The 23,157-nt window shown below is 45.8% G+C and overlaps 1 protein-coding gene across 2 annotated transcripts in view; it reads left to right on the top strand.

The window, feature by feature from the left end:
• Nucleotides 1-23,157, top strand: part of skap1 (src kinase associated phosphoprotein 1) — a 389,377-nt gene that overhangs the window by 342,998 nt on the left and 23,222 nt on the right. The gene's annotated exons all lie outside the window — the stretch shown is intronic.

Genomic DNA, 23,157 nt, shown 5'->3' with positions numbered 1-23,157 from the left:
TCTTCCTGGCTGATCAGGGTCTGATGAGTGTAGGGTTGGAGATTGGGCTGGGTGAGGAGGAGTGGAGAACGGTTGGGGGATGTGCATCTGGAGTGTGTGTTGGGGGAATGATTTTGAAAATGAACCAAAGCCAAATGGAGAGACATTTTCCTTCTGTGTTCTTTTAAAGCCATGTTGGGCGAGTCAATGACTTTGCTAAGCTGCAGCACTGTGGGTTCAGTTTCTAATGCTTCCACAATATCCAATTTCTCTGGTCATAGTCATAAAGTCATACAGCACAGAAACAGACCCTTTGGTCCAACCAGTCCATGCCGACCATGTTCCCACAGTAAATTACGCGGTTGGCTCATATCCCTAGTATCTGGAGCTTCCTCAGTGACAGTGTTCACCCTGAAGTACAACTTAAGGTTGTGTTCTCCTGGAGTTTAGGAGAAAGAGAGGTGACCTTATTGAATCATATAAGATCCTTAGGGGGTTTGACAGGGTAGGTGCTGAGAGGTTGTCTCTCTCAGTGGGAGAGTCTAAGAACAGAGGGCATCATCTCAGAATGAAGGGTTGCCAAATTTAAAACTGAGATGAGGAGGAATTTATTTCTCTGAGGAGAGTGACTGTGAAATGCTTTACTGCAGAGGTCTGTTGAGGCTGAGTTGTTAAGTACATTCCAGGCTGAGATAAACAGATTTACAACCAGTAAGGGAATGAAGGGTAATGTGGATAAAGCAGGAAACTGGAGTCGAAGGTTATCAGATCAGCCATGATTTCATTGAATGGTGGAGCAAGGTCAATGAGCTGAATGGTCTACTCCTGCTCCCACGCCTTGTGGTCTGACCCATCTCTCAAACAATAATCCAATGGATGGAAAACTGCTGCAAACACTATTCCTGCTGTTGGTATGTTTGTCCTCTCCAACTTTCCTGAACACTCCCATGCCCAGGGTAAAGGATGCCATCACAAGCCTGGTAGCCTTGTCATGTGCCATTTGCTTTCTGTTTAATGTCTCAGCAGCCATCCTTGATCTGGGGTCAATACTTGCCTAGAGATCACAGTGCAGCATTACTAATGACAGTGTCCTCACAGTGAGATTATTAAGAAATAATTAGCAATGTAGTACAGTGGCAAGATATCCTTCTGCTGTATAAGTACAGCTTTAATGCAGCCAATGAAGAAATGATGTATGAAAGCAAATGTTTGTTAAATTATCTACTTAAGTATCAGACAGAGAGAGAAAATCCATTCTCTCTTTCTCTGTCCCTGGACTGATTCAACCACAATACCAAACCCCTGAAGGCTGTGAATAATCTCTTGATGAGAGCTGGTGATTTTACTGTCTCAAGTGATTATTCACCAGTTCAACTTCAGGTCACCTGTGCCACACAAAGGCTTGAATTGATTGGTCCATTAGCCTGTGACAGAAGTCTGGTGAAGGAGATACACCATCGTGATTGGTGAGTTTGAGCAAGTACTTGTGTTTCTAACCCGTACAAGGGAGCCTGACACCGACAATGTATCACATCGAGCATTCTGAAACACAGCAGTTATTTCTTGATCATTATGCATTAGGAGTGTGTGTGTCTCTTTCTCCCTCTCTCTCTGAGCCCATTCTCTGAGAGTTATACAGAGACGTTATAGCTAAAAGGCTTGATTGTGGATTCTGCCTGGGTGTATGTACATAGAGACAGAGCCTTATCAGCAATTTGTGCTCTATCAGACAAAGGGTCTGATGCATGGGTGAGTTACTGGGCAACATTAGGCACCATTATACATTCTGCACTGCAAATAATTTCCTCATTTTCAACTAACAAGCTGAGAGAAGAAGAATCCATGACCTGCGTCTGAGACATCTCATCAGTTAATAAAACTTTGCAAAGATGGGACTTTAGATTTTTAGAGTCCTTTTGTGGTTGAGTTTGGTGCAAATGTTAGACTCAGAAGAACATAGAACATAGTGCAGTACAGGCCCTTTGGCCCTCGATGTTGTGCCGACCTGTGAAACCAATCTGAAGCCCATCTAACCTACACTATTCTATTATCATCTATATGTTTATCCAACAACCATTTAAATGCCCTTAAAGTTTTTGAGTCTACTACTGTTGCAGGCAGGGCATTCCATGCCCTTACTACTCTCTGAGTAAAGAACCTACCTGTGATATCTGCTCTATATCTATCACCCTTCAATTTAAAGCTATGCCCCCTCATGCTAGCCATCACCATCATAGGAAAAAGGCTCTCACTGTCCACTCTATCTAATCCTCTGATCATCTTGTATGTCTCTATTAAGTCGCCTCTTAACCTTCTTCTCTCTAATGAAAACAGCCTCAAATCCCTCAGCCTTTCCTCATAAGACCTTCCCTCCATACGAGGCAACATCCTGGTAAATAGAGTTGATAGCCAGAGACTATTTCCCAGGGCAGAAATGGCTAGCACGAGGGGTCATAGTTTTAAGCTGGTTGGTGGAAAGTATAGAGGGGATGTCAGAGGCAGGTTCTTTACGCAGAGAGTTGTGAGAGCATGGAATGCGTTGCCAGCAGCAGTTGTGGAAGCAAGGTCATTGGGGTCATTTAAGAGACTGCTGGACATGTATATGGTCACAGAAATTTGAGGGTGCATACATGAGGATCAATGGTCGGCACAACATTGTGGGCTGAAGGGCCTGTTCTGTGCTGTACTGTTCTATGTTCTATGTTCTATGTTTTAAATCTCCTCTGCACCCTTTCCAATGCTTCCACATCCTTCCTATAATGCGGCAACCAGAACTGTACGCAATACTTCAAGTATTCAACCTCATGGCTCCGAAACTGAATCCCTCTACCAATAAAACCTAACACACCATAACGCCTTGTGGCAACTTTCAGAATCTATGCACGTGGACACCGAGATCCCTCTGCTCATCCACACTACCAAGAATCTTAGGAGGCAGGAGGAGTCAGGTGGTGGTATTTGAGGAGAGGTCATCAGAATTCCAGAGGGAAATAGGTAAACAGGAGAGTACAAGCCTTAGAGAAGTGAGCACCTCCAGGGGGACGTGAGCAGAACATTGGAAAAATTCCCTGTCACTTGTTCAATGAGTGATTGAAGGCTAGTCAAGTTCAGCTGCTGAAATTGGTGGAAGATTTGAAAGAGTGAGCGAGAGTCTCCTCTCCTAAATAATGAAAGCACAGCCTTAAAGTTGGAGCCTCGCTGTTCAGAACTTGAGAAGCAGTTCTTCAGAAAAGAGTGGCTGAAAATTTGGAGTCCACTCGTCTCAGAAAAAAATTGTTGAACCTTGGTGCTGTAGGGGTGGGGTGGGGGTGGAGTTGAGATACAGACCGGTCATGGCCCAATGGAAAGGTGGCAGGACAGACTTGAGGGGCTAACTGGGAGAAGGGGGTTTGGAAGAGATTTTTTCAATGTAGAGAAGAAATGACAAGGAATGCAGGGACACCATTTAGTGCATCACATCTTGTTGATGCTACCCTATGAATTAGACAGAGGGAATTCAGTGTCGTGTGATTTTGTAGAAGAAATGAGAGGGGAGAGGGCATCGGACCCTTGTAAGTAGCAAATACAGATGTTAGAAAAAATCTGAGTCATGGCTCTGGCACTGGGATTTGAAAAGTCCCGGGAATCAATGTGACAGAGGAATGTATTGCTGGAGGCTTGGTTCTCAATTAAACAACACTGTCCTTACGCCGAAGTAAACCAGATCCAGTGAAAGAATCTGCTTCTAAACACTTGCCCAATCTGCATTCCGGCCATATGCGAAAACAGCACTGACCTATAGGATGCACTGCGAATGTAGGAACAGGAGGAGTCCATTCAGCCCCAAATTCTGGTTCCTGTCTGCCACTCTAGGATGAGAATTGGCAGCAGCGCTCAGGGTGGCTTGGGTGGCCAGTTGTGGATGGGTATGTTTCTGCCATTGGCCACCCAGTTCTTATCTGGGGCAGGACCCCTGACTTCCGATAGCCAAGAGGAAAGAAAAGTTTGCCTTTCACATTCTCGGGATATCCCACACCACCTTCTCCCAGAGAGGTCATGTTGGAGAGTAGCTGCTGCTGCAAAAGTTGGATCTGTCAGGTTGTGCACAGCAAGGTCTCACAGTCAGCAACCTGATAGTGACCAGTTCAGTAATGCTGATTGGGATGTAAATATTGACAGGGATATTGGGAACGACTCCCCTGATCATCTTCAACATATATATTCATCCAGTCAGGCATACATATTCAGCCAATCAGGCAGGATGAACCTGTGTGTCAGATCTCTCCACACCTGTGTGACACCCCCTCAGTATTGTACTGCTCAAGCCTCCAGGGGTAGTGCTTGAACTCACAACTCTTTCACTCCAAGGTGTGAGGTACTGAAAGTTATCCCAGAGTCAATTTCAGGGCACATGAGGGTTGGGAACTTAAAACAGGGAACAACTTCAGACGCTGAAGTCTGTGTCCAAATGCAACAAGATCTGGACAATATCCAAACTTGCAATGGAGAGTGGCAATTAACATGCATGCCAAGCGATGACCATCTCCAGCAAGAGATTCAATGGTGTTAGCATCACTGAATCCCCCACTGTTGACATCCTGGGGATTACCAATGACCAGAAACTCAACTGAACTAGCTACACAAGCGCTGGCCACTGACTGGGAATCCTGCGACGAGTAACTCACCTCTTGACTCCCCAAAGCCTGTCCATCATTTACAAGGCACAAGGCAGGAGTGTAATGGAATACTCCCCACTTGCCTGGATGGGTGCAGCTCCTACAACACTCAAGAAGCTCCACAGCATCCAGGACAAAGCAGCCGCTTGATTGGCACCACATCCATAAGCATCTACTCCCTCCAACACTGACACTCAGCCATCTACAAGATGCACTGCAGAAATTCATCAAAGATCCTCATACAGCCCCTTACAAACCCATGGCCACTTCCATCTAGAAGAATGAGGGCAGCAGATACATGGGAACGCCACCAGATCCAAGTTCCCCTCCAAGCCACTCACCATCCTGACTTGGAAATATATCACAGTTCCTTCACTGTCGCTGGGTCAAAATCCTGGAATTCCCTTCCTAATAGCTTTGTGGGTCAACCCACAGCAGGTGGACTGCCGCTCACCACCACCTTCTCAAGGGCAATAGGGACAGGCAGTAAATGCTGGCCCAGACAGTCAATTAAACAAACTGGAAGATCTCAACTATTCCTATATTGATGTCAGTGGGGACTGAAATCAAAGCTTCCTGCAGGGGAGCTCACAGTGAGGATGTGTATCTGTGATACAAATACCTTTATGTGAGTCTACAGGGACAGGGACCACCTCCCTTTACCCCCTCTCCCAATGATAGACCGACAGCAATCTACCTTAGGCAGCCCATATGTCATGCTGCCCTTTGTGGGATCTTGCCATGCACAGAATAAAATACTTTCTGGATCAGCCACTGCTGCTCATTCATTTTAATGCTGAGCTGAGGGCGAGAGACATGATGGAGCTCTGTTTTCCTCTCTCTCTCTCTCTCTCTCTCTCTGTCAAAGTCTCCTTCTCCTTCACACAGCTGTTCAGTGAATCAGAGTTCAAACCGAGTGCGAGCATAATTCCGTGACTGAATGAGCCTCACTGTTCGCCGTGTTTGCAGTAAATGTCTGGGCCCCTGTTTTCTTGCCCATAAACTATTGTCAGGAAAAGGGTCTGGGCTGCACTGTGAGAATGCTGTGTCCTCCCTTGCTGAGCTCATATACGCAATGCAGCAGCAAGAGCTGAACAAGAAAGCCCAGGGCTAGCTTTGCTGAAGAGATGGGAGATTGGGAAGATATCTCTGCTTTGTCACCTGGGTCATTGAGTGTATAAATGGCTGGCATGTCCTGTCCTATCGTGCACCTCTCTGAAAGGAACAGATTGTAATGTGCTCTCGATGTTAATGAGGCAAGACAGAGGAGAGAGCGAGACAGAGAAGCTGGAACCATTGCAATAGAGTAACACACACACTGCACTACCGCGGCAGCTTTGAGGATAACACGCACCAAGATATAATCAATAAACCCAGGAAATTTGGCCTCTGCTGTGCAGCCCCCGAAGCATCTTCCAGGATATGTAAACTGTTCCACTGAGTGGACTCATATTCCGAATTCTTGGAATTGCAAAAAAAAAGCTTTCTTCTGTTTCTAAATCTGTCTCCTCTTCAAGCTGGGCGATGTGTCTCGGTCTCAGTCTGCTCTCAGAGAGGCCATTTGCCCTTCTGCATTAATCTAGCTTCTCAGTTGGAGCTACCTCATCCCCTCCCACCAGCTCAACCTTTCCCTTAACTCAGTATTTTTTTGTTTTTCAAATATTCATCCCATTCCCATTGTTAAATCAGTGTGTTTGCTCCCAGATAAGGTTTGGTCTGACAGAATGACGAGACAGTATCAAAGGGCTGAATGGCCTACTCAGGTTCCTGAACACTTTACAACAGAGTGTTGTGTTTGTGTAGCACCTTGTGGGAGCACTGACATAAGGAGCTACTGTGACTGATGAACAAAATGCTGGTGTGTTTCAAGGAGAGTCCAAATCCCTTCTAGTGTTTAGCTCATCCCTGAGGGTGATGGTTGGACAGCGCTCTGTTCAACTTAAAATCTGAGGAACTTGAACAGGGTGTTTCAGCCCGGCTTGCTCTCTCTCTAGCTCTCTCTCTCTTTGTATTTTGCCCTGAGCCCTTTTTGATCTATTTCTACGTCTTTTTATTTCTCTGTCTCGGTCGCTTCCCATGACCCTTGCTGTATCTGTTTCTTGCACATTCTCCATCTCTCTCGTTCTCCCTGTCGTCTACTCACTGTTTCTGACTCTGACAATCTTGCCCTCCCTCTGTCATATGTCTCTCTCTCTCCCCTCACCACCCCCTCCCTACTCACACACACACACACACACACACATACACATACACAGACACACACACACACATACACAGACATAAACACACACACACACAAACACACACATATACACACACATAAACGCACACACACACATAAACGCACACACACAGACACACATATACACACACATACATAAACCAACACACACACACATATACACAGACATAAACGCACACACACACAAACACACACATACACACACATAAACGCACACACACACATAAACGCACACACACAGACACACATATACACACACATAAACGTGCACACAGACACACACACACACATAAACCAACACACACATATACACAGACATAAACGCACACACACACAAACACACACATATACACACACATAAATGCATACACACACACATAAACGCACACACAGACACACAAACGCACACACACACATATACGCACACACACATATATGCACACAACAGACACATACACAAATGCACATGTACACACATACATAAATATGCACAAATGCACATGTGTATGCGCATCTACACACACACATATACACATGCACATGTACACATATGTGCAAACACACATGCACACATACGCACACATACACATACAGACATACGCACTCACAGACTGAGAAATGTATTAGAGTCTTGTTCATCCAACTAAATCATAATTTCATTTCGGAAGGAAAGTTTCAATCTGATCTCAATTAATTGGTGAATGAATCTTTCACTGTCAGAGGATGTAACCCACAGGCACAGACTCTGTTCTGTGTTACCCTGTGCAACTGAACAGACAATAGAAGCTAATAAAAATACACCCATCTGGCATTTATGTCCACAAGTGCATGGGGAAGTGATGAGATCTGACAGCTTGCTTCGAAAATTCAAATAGCTGCACTCTGAATGGGTCAAGTGGAAAAAATGAGCAGAGCCTGTTAGATTAGCAGGATACTGATGCCTAAATGAGGGAACTGAATGAAATATAACACATTTAGATCTGACCTTTCTCTGCACAGATTATTTGCAAAGGCTAATTAAGCAAACTGTTCTCTTTACTGTACTTAGATCCGTTGTACTCTAGACTTTGACGTTTATACAACAAGTGCAGTAAAATGCTCCAAATTACTAAACAAAGAGATGGATTCACTGTAGAGTGGACTAGTTTATTTGACTGTCTTAAATTTCATTAACTCTTCCCACTCCTGAATATGATGTGGAGGTGCCAGTGTCGGACTGGGGGGAACAAGGTCAAAAAGCACTCACTAGCTGAACTGTTACCCTCCAGGATTCAGGGCAATTAGGGTCAGGCAATAAATTCTATGCTAGCCAGTGATACCCTCATCCACTGGATAAAAAAAAACTCTTCGATTGTCAACCTGTGAGATTTTAAGTAAGTGCTTGTGTTCAGATAAGAGTCTGTCACCAGCTCAGGTTCTTTTTCAAAAGCTTCCAGCCAAAGAAATATACTTGTAGCCACTGTTCCAGTGTAGGAATCAGTTTCTGCATAGCAAGCTCCCGAAAGCAGCAAGGTCATGAAGGTTAGGTAACAGAACACCTGAGATTAACACCTCAGTCAGAGCTGCACTCCCTCCGTGCTTCGGCACTAACCTGCAATACACACCTGGCTCACTGGATCACACCCTAGCCCCTTCAAAGCTACAGTGTTGCCCACGGAGCCACAGCCAACAGCTCGAATGAGGGTGGTGGGAGCCCACACTTTGCTGTGTGTGTTCAATGGGACAAAGGCTAGAACAGGTCACCCTAACATTTAACTCATCCTTCTTTCTGGGATCCTTCCATGCATCAATAGGCTGCTACATTTCCTACATTCCACCAAGAAGTGCAGACTGTTACAGTGAGGGGTGTGGGGTATATCAGTGTGTTACAGTGAGGGGTGTGGGCTTTATCAGTGCGTTACAGTGACGGGCGTGGGGTATGTCAGAGTGTTACAGTGAGGGGTGTGGGGTATATCAGAGTGTTACAGTGAGGGATGTGGGGTCTATCGGAGTGTTACAGTGAGGGGTGTGGGCTTTATCAGTGCGTTACAGTGAGGGGTGTGGGGTATATCAGTGTGTTACAGTGAGGGGTGTGGGGTATATCAGTGTGTTACAGTGACGGGCGTGGGGTATGTCAGTGTGTTACAGTGAGGGGTGTGGGGTATGTCAGTGTGTTACGGTGAGGGGTGTGGGGTATATCAGTGTGTTACAGTGAGGGGTGTGGGCTTTATCAGTGCGTTACAGTGAGGGGTGTGGGGTATATCAGAGTGTTACATTGAGGGGTGTGGGGTATGCCAGTGTGTAACGGTGAGGGGTGTGGGGTTTATCAGTGTGTTACGGTGAGGGGTGTGGGGTATATCGGTGTGTTACAGTGAGGGGTGTGGGGTATATCAGTGTGTTACAGTGAGGGGTGTGGGGTTTCTCAGTGTGTTATCGCCTGGGATTTCAGCTCTGAAGGTCTGCACCCCTCTCCCCCACCTTACCCCACCTTCCCCTGCCATCCTTTCCACTTTTCAGGCGCACTGTAATACATAACTCATTGGCCAAGCTGATGGCTCCCAATGTGATAGCGTCTGTGTGACCTGGCGTCAGATTTGCCCTCACAATGCCCCCGAGGCCTTGGGCTCTTTTACAATGTCACCAGCTCCTTCTAAATACAAGTTCGTCACAGCAGAGGGAGACTGGGATGAGAAGCGATCAGCTTGTAAACCGGAGCTGCAGCTTCAGGGAGGAGGGGAGGTCAGCAGCAGTCTCTGAAAAGGGCTGTGTTCTTCACTAAGAGGTTTAAAGGGACTAGGGGGGGCAAATTGTTTTGAATCAATGGAGAACAGGGAATGTGACCCCTGATGGTCCACACCTCGAGCTCGCTGATTGTGTTCAAAGAGAATGGGAGACAGTGAGAGAGAGAGAGAGAGAGGGGCTGTTGTGAGTTTCCATTTGCAGTTCCTTGTCTTCTGACTTCGGGGCTGTCATAGATTGAGAGTGAAAAGGAACCTCTGAACTTGAACCTTGCTGTTTCGAGTCTGGCTGTTTCTCTCAGCCCCTTGACTGTGAACTCACTGTGACTTGGTAACACAGCGTGACCTTGTCACATCTGTCAGGGCTTGCAGGGGAGTTGACAGACACAGTGGCCTCTGTACAGAGTGTTCGTTCAGTCCTCTTGCCACTGTGTGTGCGCGATTGTCATTCATTCATTTCAGGTTTGCAATAAAACACCACACCAATTACTCCGGGTACCTGTAACTCATTTTGCCCCATTGATCCTCCTGCTGTAATCTATCTCAAGTCCCAAACACAACCCAGCTTCCCCCTCCCCCCCAGGAAAGGCGGTAAATGAATGATCTGTTCTCCTGTTCAAGCAGAACACAGGCTTTAAATAGACTTGGTGGCAAACTAACCATTTCCTTGATAGAGAAAAGGACTAGGCCCAAACAGCCGGAATTTCCCAAATCTGATCACTCTCTATTCTCCCTGGGACAAATTACAAGGTTAAAAAATACACCTCCTGCCTGTTATTTAGTCTCATGACGTCAGTTGGACTCAGTATCAAGTCCGGTCCCACTTTTTCATTCTCAAGACAGACTGCCACCCTCAAATATCAAGACTCCAGGTTAAAAAAAAGGGTCAGCCTTACTGTGAGGTGCTCCACAGTCGAATATTTTCATAGTTAAGACTCTCACATGATGACTGTGGTGGCAGAGGACAGACTGTAACTTGTGAACCATTTACCAAGGAACAGCACGTAAACAGGGAACAGGGAGACACGTGTGAGATCATGCATACATGTGTGTGCATACACACACGTGTCTGTGTGAATATGTGCACAGACACACGCATGTCTGTGCACATGTGTATGCAAACATGTCTGTGTGAACGTGTTGACAGACACACACGTGGCTGTGTAAATGTGTGTTCATACACACGTGTGTCTGTTTAAATATGTGTACATACACACATGTATCTATGTAAATGTACGTACATACACACATGTGTCTGTGTAAATGTATGTACACATGAAAAGGCTTTGTTTGGACATTTATTGTTTCGAAGGGGAACAGGCATGAAGCAGGTAAGTTTTGCAGATCAGGGAACTCGCTGAAGACCCTCTCCTGGGCTGGACATAGTTCCTCCTGACTAACTGGGAGCAGAGTTCGTGCCTGTTATCCCTCAGTCTCTCATCCTGTCCCCTAACAGAGTGCACAGATGTGTACAGTGAGACTGCAGAGCCCAGAGTGATCAATTACCCAGCATTGGTGATTGGAGGCTGGTCAGATCGATGGCCATGATGGTCTTCAGCAAATTACATTTCTATCGATATCCAACTCCACTGTGAGATTCCTTATCAATTTTTCCACCTTCTCCTATTGCCCAGTGCCCCCTGCCATGTTCCTAATATTCCCCTCCCAATTCCACTCTCTTCAAGATGCAGACTCCTGTGGTGGATCAGCCCATTCTTCACCAAAATTGCCTATGTTGTCTTACTGTATAGTGAAACTTCAATTCAACCCTGCCTTCCATCTGGGCACTGCCAACTCTCCACGATTGACCCATGCTTTCCAGATTTTAATGTTGGGTTTCATAGACAAGATAGATTGAATGGCTTCTTCTGTGCTGTATCATTTCAGTGGTTCTCAGCATCACTGCGATGAGTAAAAACAAACATGAGAGGGAAAGGTGCTAACAAAATTGAAGAAAGCTCTTTGTGATTTTTTTTATTTTAATGATTAACGAATCAAAAACAGGAGAATAAATCTGTTTGACAGTCCTGGATCACCCAATCATGAGGCAGACAGTTCACTTTCTGATTGGCTCCAGCTTGGCAGTCGACGAATAGTGTAAATATGGGGGTGGGGCAGTTGGGAACTGGTCATTTGATGAAATCCCCAGGAATATGTCCCAGTGGAGTTGGGAACCCAGCCTTGGTCGGAGATTTATCCCCATTTCCCTCTCTGCCAGTCCCAAAGAGGCTTAAACCAATGGCAGCTTCCTCGTCATTGCTGAGATCGTTCAGCCCATCCAGACAATGCCAGCTGTGGGAACTCTGACATTAGTCCCACTCCTCCTTCCTCACAGACCACTACAGTTACCCCCTTTATAAGAACATTTTTAAAAAGCAGGAAGAGGCGAATGCCCCAGTGGTATTATTATTTGGTCATTGATCCAGGAACTCAGCTAAAATCCTGGGTGCCCAGGTTCACAATCCCACTATGGCAAATGGTGGAATCTGAATTTAATAATAGAATCTGGTATTAAGGGCCTAACACTGACCGTTAAACCATTGCCAATTGTTGGGGGGAAAGTCCGATCTGGTTCCCTAATGTCCTTGAGGGAAGGAAATCTGTCATCCTTCCCTGGTCTGGCCGACGCATGACTCCAGACCCACAGCAATATGGTTGTCTCTTAACTACCCTCTGACCAATTAGAGATGGGTAATAAAAATCTGGTCTAGCCAGGGACTCTCATATCCCACAAACAAATAAAAAGAAGCTTCTTTACCATTTAGTTGCAATCTCTTTGCCACAAACTATTTGCCTTCCTAATTTATTCTGTACAATTTCCTCTGCAAAGTTATTTATGAATCCCACTGCACTTTCAATAACACATTACAGCAACTCACTGCATAAAATTATTTCTCCTTGTCCCTCTGTTTCCTTCTCTTACCAGTTACCTTAGTTCGAGGTGTTAAATATCTTACTGAAATTTTCTTTGACCTTAAAAATATAAGCAGATCTCTGCACCTGTAAAAATAATCCACAACCCCGGGAACTGGTTAATTTTTCTATTCCTAGATTTGAAAAAGTGGGTAGTGGTGCCCTCTGCTGTTTGTTTTAATCACTACTTCTGATTAAATCTCTGAACAGTTCAGGCCTAGGCAAGATCCTCTGCTGCATTCACTCCCCATTTAGCGCGCTGTCCCGAGACAACATCAGCACACATCAGTAACTAATACATGGAAGGCAATCACATGGCCCACAGAGCCCAGTGCACGTCTTACAAGAAATCTGCAGCAGGCCATTCAGCCCAACTACTCCGTGCTGGTATTTTCACATGAGCTTCCTCCACCCCTTTTGCATCTCACCTCGTCTGTTTCTGTCTTCCTCATTCACTGACCCAGCTCCCCTTTAAAAACACCTACTCCATTCACCTCTCCCAGTGCCTGAGAGGGTGAGTTCCACATACTCTCCCTGCTCAGGGTAAAAGATGTTTCGCCCGGAATTGGACGGATTGGTGTCTGCCTGATATTCTGTGAGATGTTACTGCAGAAGTTATCTCTGAGCCAGGGACCGGACTGCTCCAACCAGCTCCATAATGGAAGACACTTGTAAACATTTGAGAACAGAAATTAAACCAGTGATTATTGCTTTGTAATAAAGAGTAAAGAATGACTTGTCTATCTGCAATACCTTGCAATTCTCAGGAGGTCTCCAAACACTTGACAGACAATGAAACATTTTTCACTGTTGCAAGCCAGGAAATATAGCAGTCAAAATACACCCAGCAAGATTCCACAAACAGCAACATCGCTTCGAAGGGGCTGTGCTGGAAACCTTGTGATTTCAGATCACTCTGTTGGACTGTAACCTGGTGTTGTCTGACCTCCTTCACATAGAGGCAAGGAAGCACATGAGGAGGCAGGCAGGAACGTGGACCTCGGCAATGAGGGACCACAGTGAGTGTGGAGGGATTGGAAAAGCGTGCTCTCCTTCGAGCAGAGAAGGTTGAAAAAGAGGAGATTTAATTGAGAGGGGTTTTGTTATTAGTGAAGAAAGAAAATCTGCTTCCTGAGGCAGGAGGGTTAGAAACCAGAGCACGCAGATTCATGGTGAGAGGAGAAGAAACGGTGGTGATGTAGTTTCTGTTACACAGTGAGTAATAGTGATCTGGAATTCTGCCCTAACTTTTCGGATGGAGTTGGATATTTACCCAACAAAGGCAGAATTCCAGGATGAAGCAGATGTGTCAGACTAATTAGAAAACTACTTCAAGGGGGCCGCCATTCACTCAACAGGCCGAATGGCCTCCTTTTGTGCTGTAGGATTCTGACATTCTAAACTCAGGGTACCGACAGAGGGAAGTGGCTCCCTTGGGAATCCAGGGACGGAATGAGTTAGGCGATACAGCAATGAACCTTACTCGAAGGCTGCGTGTTGGAGGACAACCCAAAGGAATTGTGAGAAAGAGCAAGGCATTGGTTAGCACAGAAGTCTCTACCGGTTCCTACAGGCCAGTGTGACACTCGAACAGAGAGCCACGCGTTATGTACAGGATAGAAATCTGTGCGATGTGGAAAGGTAGGTACCACACAAAATCAGCTCCTTCAACAACGAGTGCTGGAGCCTTCGGGAAGCAGAGGTGGCAGATATTCCAATGCACAGATTTCCTTGCAATCCCACTGACCAGGAAACCCAGGGGTTGGAGTACAACCTGGATTTACACCCCAACCCGATATTAATCCCCACACAGTTGTGGTTACATAGAGTGACACCATTATTCTCTGCTTGGATGGTTTTCCCTTCCAGAAGGGACCAGTTTGATGTCACTTATACAATGAAACTATCATCTAATTCCTGCACTTTGCGAGAGTAATCCTACCTTCTCGGGAAAGGTTGCTGCAGTCAGTTCATGAGATCGGTTTGCTGGAATTCGTGGAGGCTCAGTTCAGATAGATATTACTTATCCATAAAAGACGTCATCAGTCCTGCCCTCTGGCTCAGTGACATAAACAGATGCTGGATGAAAGCGATGTTACTCCTTAATCTGTCCAGTTAAAAACTTAGGAGTTGGGAGGGTCATGTGGCGGCTGGACAGGACATTGGTTAGGCCACTTTTGGAACACTGCATGCAGTTCAGGTCTCCCTGCTATAGGAAGGATCTTGTGAAACTTGAAAGAGTTCAGCAAAGATCTACAGAGATGTTTCCAGGGTTGGAGGGTTTGAGCTGTAGGGAGAGGCTGAATAAGCTGGGGCTATTTTCCCTGGAGCGTCGGAGGCTGAGGGAGTGACTTTATAGACATTCATAAAATCATGAGGGGCATGGATAGGGTGAATTGCCAAGGTCTTTTTTTCCAGGGTAGGGGAGTCCAAAACTGGAGGGGCATAGATTTAAGGTGGGAGGGGAAAGATTTAAATAGGACCTAAGGGGTCACTTTTTTATGCAGAAGGTGGTGCGTGTATGGAATAAGCTGCCAGAGGAAGCAGTGAAGGCTGGTATAGTTACAACATTTGGATGAGTACATGAAAAGGAAGCGTTTAGAGGGATATGGGCCAAATGCAGGCAAATGGGACTAGATTTATCTCAAATATCTGGTTGGCACGGACGAAGAGTCTGTTTCTTTGCTGTACAGCTCTATGACTCCGTGAGTGTTATAAATTTTTAATTATTCAAAGTCTGATAACATTAAGAAATCAATTGGATTGAACAGAGAAGAATTCTCAGTGGCACCTGACGCCTGGTCCCATCATGGTTAATTATCATTTCAGGTAGGAAGTATTTAGATGTAAAGCTATGGGCCGAATGCTGCGAAATGGGATTAGATTCATTCGGTGATAATGGGAACTGCAGATGCTGGAGAATCCAAGATAATAAAATGTGAGGCTGGATGAACACAGCAGGCCAAGCAGCATCTCAGGAGCACAAAAGCTGACGTTTCGGGCCTAGACCCTCTCTGATGAAGGGTCTAGGCCCGAAACGTCAGCTTTTGTGCTCCTGAGATGCTGCTTGGCCTGCTGTGTTCATCCAGCTTCACACTGTGTTATCTTGGATTCATTCGGTGGTTGGTTTCGACCAGTGAAGACTCAATTGTTCAAAGGGCCTTTTTGAATGCTGTAGACCTCTGTGTCTCTCGGACTCAGGTCAATGATACTTTAGCAATCTCACAATCTCCCCCTGTAACATATTAACATTGTTAGGCAGCCTGAGAATTTCTCTATATCTTGTTGTCATTAAATATTATTGTCATGACCAGGTGACGAAAGGGCACAGCTCCCTCTCTTTTTAAACTCTCCCTCAATCAGTTGCTACAGATTTTTTTTTCTTCTTCTGCATGTAGCTATAATACTTGAATTCCATTAATCAGATCAAAATGAAAGGGAGCCAATTCCCAGGTTTGCTTCAATTAAAAAGATTCGAGTTTGTTGCCTCCAACCCAAAAAAAATGAAATCAAATACATCCACTCAAGCACAGCTTCCAAAGAGAGGAGTGGAGATTTGCCTAGTTTGGACAGGAAGGTAAAGCCTAATGCAAATACAGATCTTAATCCCTGGTTAGTGAGAATGAAAGAAACAGAAGCCAAATATATCAGTGAGGAGCTGGAGGAACACAGCAGGCCAGGCAGCATCAGAGGAACAGGAGGAACACAGCAGGCCAGGCAGCATCAGAGGAACAGGAGGAACACAGCAGGCCAGGCAGCATAAGAGGAACAGGAGGAACACAGCAGGCCAGGCAGCATCAGAGGAACAGGAGGAACACAGCAGGCCAGGCAGCATCAGAGGAGCAGGAGGAACACAGCAGGCCAGGCAGCATCAGAGGAACAGGAGGAACACAGCAGGCCAGGCAGCATCAGAGGAGCAGGAGGAACACAGCAGGCCAGGCAGCATCAGAGGAGCAGGAAAGCTGATGCTTCGGGTCGGGACCTCCAGCTCCAGACTATGTTATCTCTGACTCCAGCATCGGCAGTTCTTACAATCTCCAGAAATTTCACCATTGTTTCTTCAGCAATGGTGAAGTTTGCAGATCTCAAGTTTGCAGTGAACGGTGATTTTTTTTTTCCCAGGGTGCTGGTTTCTGAGAAAGAGCGATGTTTTCAGTATCCTTGCTGTTATCAGTCAGTGTTGCTAACTCCCTCCTTTCTCTTCAAAGGCTGATGTTAATGTACTGTTCCTTTGTGGACCCTGTGGCTGTGTCATTGTCTCAACTCAAGCTGGACTGTTGTAGGCTGCCTCTAATCTCTCAGAAAGTGAATTCATTGGACAAGTGTGAGTAACACATGAGGCAGGAATTTACAGACACCATACCACATTGTGGTGATTCCTAGTTAAATTGGTAACCCCAAGCAGCCAGTTTTGTATATTTTTGTAGGTTATTGGGCTTGGCAAGTGATCACAGCAACCAGTTTAGATCAACCATTTCCTTTTAAACACCATTATTCATCTATAAATGTGTCAGATATTAAATTCAAGTGATGAGAGTCGGACATTGATAATTTATTTTCACTGCGATTGTGACGTTATGTTACAAAATGTCTGTGTGACAGAATACAGCAGTGCCAAACGATTGGGATACTTAGACCTCAATTTGATGATCTTCTTATGAAATTGTTTGATAAAGCGTCCATAAATGAAATACCGCAAATTGTGGTTAAAATTTGGGTTCCATGGTTTAACAGTGTACTTTTGACAAATTATCTCTCCATGTCCATCACCTTGCCATTTATTTCTGGTCCCTCCTGACCCTTTTTATTGGGGCATTAGCATGGGAATAGACCCTCGAGCCTGCTCTGCCACTCAAAGCAGTTGCAGCTGATCTCCTTGACTGCCTCCCATTCGCTATCCCACAATTTTCTTCATCCTTCACGAGATGAGGGTGTCACAGGTTAGGCCAGGATTTGTTGTCCATCCCTAATTGCCCAGAGGGCAGCCATGTGGCTGTGGGTCTGGAGTCACATCAAGCCTGACTAGGTAAGGATGGCAGATTTCCTTCCCTAAGGACATTAGTGAACCAGATCGGTTTTTACACAATAACAGACAATAATTGCATGGTCACCATGTGGCTGGGTTTTTATTCAGATTGCATGTTACCCGCTGGCACGGGTGGGATTCGAATCTATTTCGGTATATCGGAGCAAATTACTGCAGATGCCGGAATCAGCGCTGAAAACCACAAATGCTGGAAATCAGAGCAGCGTCTATGGAGAGAGAGCAAGCTCACGTTTTGAGTCGAGATGACTCTTCATCAGAGCTGAGGTGAAGTGTAGAGGGAGCGGCATGTTTGCAGTGGTTGGGGGAGAAAGAGTATTGATAGTGCCAATAAAGTGATCAGAATGTGAGAATGGCACGGCAGTGGTGTGCCCACGGCCCTGGTCATTAGCCAGAGGTTTTGCCCACTAATCCGGTGAGATTGCAACCATGCCACCACTTCACAACTCTGTCACTTTCCAACCTTCTCCCCTCCTTTCTCTCAGTTTCCTCCGCCCTTGCAAACTGCAGCTTGATTCTGTTTTGGAGGAGGAGACGTTCTTGCTCAGTACAGGAGGATCAGAATGAGTGAGTGAATCTCGTATAGTGGAGGGTTTGCAGAGAACCAGCTGTGAGCAGCCAGTGCAGGGAGAGATCTTCAGAGTGATCACTGCTAAAAAAGACCAAGGCCAGCACAGACAAGTGAAACAGAAGCAGGATGGCTACAGGCAAAATAAATAATTTACTGGACATGATTGAGTTTACCGTAAATCAGGCAGCTGACTGACATTTACTCTTATCTACATTCTAACAAAATGCTACTGAGGATATAATTAATTTTTATTCAGTCTTTGTAAACCTCTGCTCCTGTTCAGGTTGCCTGCTGTCTATACTCCCCTAACGTCACTTGCAGGCGGTTGTGAGGGTTCCCAGGTGATTATTTTTCCCACCTCATTGACAAAGTATCCAGAATTAGGGTGACACAGTGGCTCGGTGGTTCACACTGCTGCCGCACAGCGCCGGGGACCCAAGTTCGATTCCAGCCACACGTGACTGTCTGTGTGGAGTTTGTGTGTTCTCCCTGTGTCTGTGTGGGTTTCCTCCGGGTGCTCCGGTTTCCTCCCACAGTCCAAAGATGTGCAGGCTCGGTGGATTGGCCGTGCCAGATAGTTTGTAGTATTCAAGGATGTGTTGATTAGGTTGGTTAAAGGGGTGGGGGGTGGGGGGATGGGTCTGGCTGGGATGCTCCAAGGGTTGGTGTGGACTTGTCGGGCTGACGGGCCTGTTTACAAACAGTAGGAATTCTATGAAAATTGATTTAAAACTGAGCAACGGCAAGCAAATTGAGGTGCAATATTAATAATACTTCTTGAACCTCTCTGCTGTTTGTTGGGATCTTGCTTTGCATTTTAAAAATTCATTTATGGTTGTCACCGGCATGGCTGCTGCTTATTGCCCAGAGTCTCACGTGGGTAAGAATTGGAGGTTCTCTTCCCCAAACGGCATTGGTGAACCAGATGGGTGTTTACAAAATTGATGTGGTTACGTGGTCGCCATGAAACGTACTTTTTCTTCCAGGTATTTTATAGAATTCATGCTTCACCATTGGCTATGGGAGGATTTGAACTCTGGAACGTTAGCCTGGGGCTCTAGAGTACAAACCCAATGACATTCCCACTGCACCAACACCCCGCATGTAAATGTATTGACCTCCAATATGATGGAGATTGCACTCTGAGCTAACAGGAATTGATTATCATAGAATCCCTACAGTATGGAAACAGGCCCTTCAGCCCAACCAGCCCACACCGACCCTCAAAGCATCCCGTGCAATTCATTGACTTCAGTTGAGAGTGGTATATAACCCCATCCCACCAAAAGGGTAATGTCAGTCTGGTAGCACAACAAAACGTCAGGACAGGGGCCTCATGAAAGCTAATGCTTTCCTGACATCGTTTTCGTCCGTTTGTGAATCCTGCTCCATACCTATGTTTTTGACCCAGGCTCCAATTCCTTGCCCTGTTTCAACCTCTGCTGTTCAGCGCCCATTGGTTCACTCCCACCTCTCCTCCTGGGGCCAGTCGGGCACTACATAAATGCAAGGTGCTGACTCTCATTGAGTGAGTGCATTCGTAGCTCAACTTTCAGACCTGACCAGTCTCGGTCAGAAATGATAAGCACCCGAGGGCTTTATAAATTCATCATTCCAACAAATTGCAGAGTGGTGATTGTCACAGATGGGGTCATTCAGAGATGCATGAAAGCAGGCAGCAGAAATATATTGTAAAGCAAAGAGTTCAAGTAAAGTTTAATGCCTTATTAGCAGACTAAATAACATTTCCCCATTACCACAGGTTGTGTAAGCGGGACCCCTCAACACACCCCAGGGAGACAAAGCAAACATTGCTTCAGTTTGTACATTGCGCGCTGTCTGTACTGTTGTAAAACAACCTCAGGGCTCTGCAGTGGGGCAGTAGCCAGATGCAGATCAGTAGGAGAGTTGGGTGAAGTACAGAGAGACAAAAGCAGGTTTTCAGAAGGGGCAGGCGCTGCTGGGGATTAGAGATCACGTTCTGAAGATTTGTTCCTGGCAATGTGAAAACCATCCGAAGTTTCTGCGCTCCTCCAATTTCAGCCTCTCCCCCTCACCCCGGCCTTCCTATCACTCCACCATTAGCGGTCATGTCTTCAGCTGCCTGCATCCTAACTTCTGGAATTCCCACTCCACATCTCTCTCTTCCGTTAAAAACATTTCTTATATCCTTCCCCTTGGACGATGATTAGGTCATGTATCCACCCCGACCACCCCGCCCCCCCCCAGTACAGAGCATGCTCCCAAAACACCAGTGTGTGAGTACTCAAGCATATGGACGTACATGGAATAGTGTAGGTTGGATGGGCTTCAGATCGGTATGACAGGTCAGCACAACATCGAGGGCCGAAGGGCCTGTACTGTGCTGTAATGTTCTATGTTCTATGTTCTAAGTCATCTGTTGCAGTGACCGTGACCGAGAGAGGAAATATTGGTCAGGATACAGGGTAGAATTAACAAAGAAACAAAGAAACCTACAGCACAGGAACAGGCCCTTCGGCCCTCCAAGCCTGCGCCGATCAAGATCCTCTGTCTAACCTGTCATCTATTTTCTAACGGTCTGTGTCCATTTGCTCCCTACCCATCCTCTGCTTTTCTTTGGAATCCTGCCATGAGGTCTCAAACATTCACCTTAGAGGGGCCTCAGTTTAATTTCTTGTTTGGAATGACTGAACTGTCCCTGAATCAGTCAGTGATTTTACCCAGTCCGTCAGCACATTCCACGAATGGACAGTTTTGTCGGTACCCTGAGTCCGTGGGTCACTTCTGCTTGGGTTTTTAATTCTGAATCGCACAGTGCCCCTTTCATTGCTGCCTCTCTTTGTTTCAAGGCAAGGCAGGGAAATGGAGCAAGGGACGACCCTGAATCCAGGTGCATTAGACTGAAGTGACATTTATTTCACTGCCACACTTCATCCCAAAGTACTTTGTGCTTCCAAAAAACCGGAAGTGGTTGTCGAGACAGCAACAACCTGTAATTGGCAGCAGGCAGCTCCCACAAATAAGAATGTGACTTCTGTAAATGAGCAGGTAATCGTATTTTTGTGATGTTTGTTGGTGGATAGAGATTGGCCAAGTCGCCAATGAGAATGCCCCTGTTCTTGATAATAATCCACCTACTGCACATGGACTGCAGCGGTTCAAGAAGGAGGCTATCACCACCTTCTCAAGGGGCTATCAGGGATGGGCAAGAAATGCTGGGCCAGCCGACAACGCCCTGTGAAAGAATAGGGGAAAGTGCTATTGGATTGTTTCATTCGGCTGAGAGAGCAGACCAGGGGCCCTGTTATAATGTGGTCCCATCTCAGAGGTAGGGCCTGTAACAGTACAGCACTTCCTCAGCACTGCACTGTGAATATATGCTTGGATTTTGTGCTAAAGACTCTGCGGTAGGACCTGGACTCTCAACCTTTCTGACTAAGGGATGGCAGAGCTACTCACAGCCATTGTCTGGAGGGCCGTCCATTTGAAATGGGAAGAGAGAAGTCTAGTAGTCAAACGAATGGAGCATGAAGATGAGGAACAGTGGATGGTTCAGGATATATGGGGAGAGGTGAGTTATAAAGACGGGATCAGAGAACAGATTACCCTTCAAGCACGCACCTTTATCTGGTATTTTGTAGATGACTTGGAGAGAGATACTTTTTGGATAAGATGGAATCCTCGAGTCAGGTGACTTCAACCGATCAAAATAGAGAAATGTTCGGAGACAAACATCACAATGCAGCGTACTCTCCTAAATCTGGCCCTGATGCTGTCGCTCATTTGCTTTTGGCTCTATTATGAAGCAGCTCTATGCAAAGCTCAGCTCCCTACAGGCTCTGGGTCGAGTGCATTCCGTAAACAGCAGATTAATTCCTGACTCGCACCATTTATTTTCCCTCCTGCTTCCATGACCTCTAAATGACCTTCCTTTGGGGGTAGGTTTGGGTACAGATGAGAGAAAAAAATAGCAGGTGACTGGGTCTGCCTGAGATCTGGGGGGTATCCAGGAAATGAGCAGCCAATTGGGGCCAGTTACCAAGGAGATAATTAGTTTGTCCGTGACATCATCTGCTCACAGATTGAGTCTTGCTTTTCCCCATTTCAATGGGGAAATAAATCTGTATTTTACTGTTTGTGTGGTGAGGAAAATCAGATGCACAAAAAAATCACATTATCTCAGTGTTCGAGACTCACTCGGCCCCCGGAGCTATGTTTTCAATTCAGTACAAATTTGTTTCCAGGAACTTTAATTGTTTTGGTTTTAAATTCTGCTCCTTCTTTTTAAATATCCTACCCCGGCCAATTCCTCCTTCCCCACACCTCTGCTACTTCACACAATCAGTAAAAGGCAGATTTATTTCCCCACTGATTTTTCTGGCCTCCTGCAAATCCCTAGTTCTCATATCAGCAGCCCCTGTCCCTGGCTTCCTGAATTCCAATTGATGGAATATCCTCCCTAACCCTCTATAATACCTTCTCCTTGTTTAGGATGCATCGTAAAACCTACCAACTTGCCAAGTGTCCCTAACATCTACTGTCACAACTCAGTGTGAAATGCTGTTTGAGAAATGCTCCAGTAAACTGCGTTTGTACATTTTACTGCGTGGAAGATACTGCTCACTAATGTATTCACAGTGTCGCAGCTATTAGTTATTTGATGGGCTTTCATAGTACAGATGGTTACACAGAGGAAGCAGTGTATAGGTACAATGTGCAAATACACACACACACACACACACACACACACAAGTACACACACACACACACACACACAAGTACACACACATACACACATGCACACACACACACACACAAGTACACACACACACATGCGCACACACACACACACACACAAGTACACACACATACACACACGCACACACACACAAGTACACACACACACAAGTACACACACACACACGCACACACACACACACAAGTACACACACATACACACACGCACACACACACATACACACACACACACACACAAGTGCACACACACACACAAGTACACACACACACACACACACAAGTACACACACATACAC

Source organism: Stegostoma tigrinum, chromosome 31, assembly GCF_030684315.1.
Source record: "Stegostoma tigrinum isolate sSteTig4 chromosome 31, sSteTig4.hap1, whole genome shotgun sequence".
NCBI classification, from domain to species: domain Eukaryota; kingdom Metazoa; phylum Chordata; class Chondrichthyes; order Orectolobiformes; family Stegostomatidae; genus Stegostoma; species Stegostoma tigrinum.
This window is presented reverse-complemented; position numbering and strand designations above follow the sequence as displayed.